A 1490-nucleotide genomic window follows, 5' to 3' on the forward strand; every position below is an offset into this window, starting at 1 on the left:
ATGGACAGTCTTTAAAGAGAAATAATAGAGTATAAATCTGAAATTAAGAAATCAAACACCCAGGACAAAAAATGGAATAGTTAAACTAACAACCAGGTTAAAAGTTTGTACTTTGTTAAACACACACACACGACTCAGGATACTTGAAAAGATTTTCAAGTGAGAGTAGCAGTAGAGTATTAAATGGATTGACATGGGGAAAAGACCAGAATACAAGAGGCCTGTTAGGAAAAAGTTAACTTAGAAGGAGATTTCAGCCCTCCCGTCCTCTTTCCGGCATCTTTCCGTGCCGCCATAATGGTGGGCATGAATATCCTGACAGATGCTCTCAAGACCATTAACAATGCTGAGAAGAGAGGCAAACGCCAGGTTCTTATTAGGCCATGCTCCAAAGTCATCATCAGATTTCCGACTGTGATGATTAAGCATGGTTACATTGGTGAAGTTGAAATCATCGATGATCACAGATCATTGTTGTGAACCTCACAGGCAGGTTAAACAAGTGTGGAGTGATCAGCCCCGAGTTTGATGTACAACCCAAAGATCTAGAAAAATGGCAGAATAATCTGCTCCCATCCCGCCAGTTTGGTTTCATTGTACTGACAACCTCAGCTAGCATCATGGACCATGAAGAAGCAAGGAGAAAACACACAGGAGGGAAAATCCTGGGATTCTTTTCCTAGGGATATAATACATTCATACAAACAAAATGCCTCACTGGGGAAAAAAAAAGAAGGAGTTTGAAAGATAAGTTGTTATTTAGTATCTAAATACTTTCCCTACATACTTCATGCATACTTCCCATACATACTTCAAATTACTGCTACATACTTCCTAATGCAGGGAACAGAAAAGTTAAAGGAAATATGGTATCAGCCGTAGTCTTAGAATGTAGAGTGTCGTAAAAATTGATGTCATTTATTTACAAATAGAAAACTTTAAACCTGTGCTTTTTTTCATATATAAAACTAATAAGCAAAAGAAATCAGCGTGGTCTGAATGGACTCATATTTTCTATAATCATCTTATTCCAATGAAGCCATTGAGAAACTGGAAATGTTCTCTGTAATCCAAAGACTAAAAGTATGTTTAAATTAACCAAAACAGATTATGATTCCTCAATTCAACAGAATATGTGCAATCTAAATATTTTCTTTGCAATTTTTTTCTAATTTATTTGCCTATTTATTAGTTTTGAGGGGAGAAGTTTTGAACACTAGCATATGCATGTTTCTGAAAATTTAGTAACTTGTGCAGTTTGAGAATGGAAATCAATAAAAAATGATAGGTTCCAACAGCATCAACTTTTATTAACTCTGAAGCTAGATCATGTTTGTTTTTTTTTTTTTTTTTTTTTTTAACATAGCTCCAAAATTAAAGATACTTTCTTGGCAAGTTCTAGTTTCAGACTGATGTTTAATTAGTCTTAATCATTCAAACAGCTTAAACCAAATGCAATCTACTCACTTATTAGATGAATTACAGCAGTA

General features: G+C 34.7%; 1 pseudogene; it reads left to right on the forward strand.

Annotated features, from left to right (window-relative positions):
- Positions 1-263: 263 nt before the first annotated feature.
- Positions 264-735, forward strand: LOC106982246 (40S ribosomal protein S15a-like; annotated as a pseudogene).
- Positions 736-1490: the final 755 nt, after the last annotated feature.

The sequence above is a fragment of the Acinonyx jubatus genome, chromosome D3 (assembly GCF_027475565.1).
Source record: "Acinonyx jubatus isolate Ajub_Pintada_27869175 chromosome D3, VMU_Ajub_asm_v1.0, whole genome shotgun sequence".
NCBI lineage: Eukaryota > Metazoa > Chordata > Mammalia > Carnivora > Felidae > Acinonyx > Acinonyx jubatus.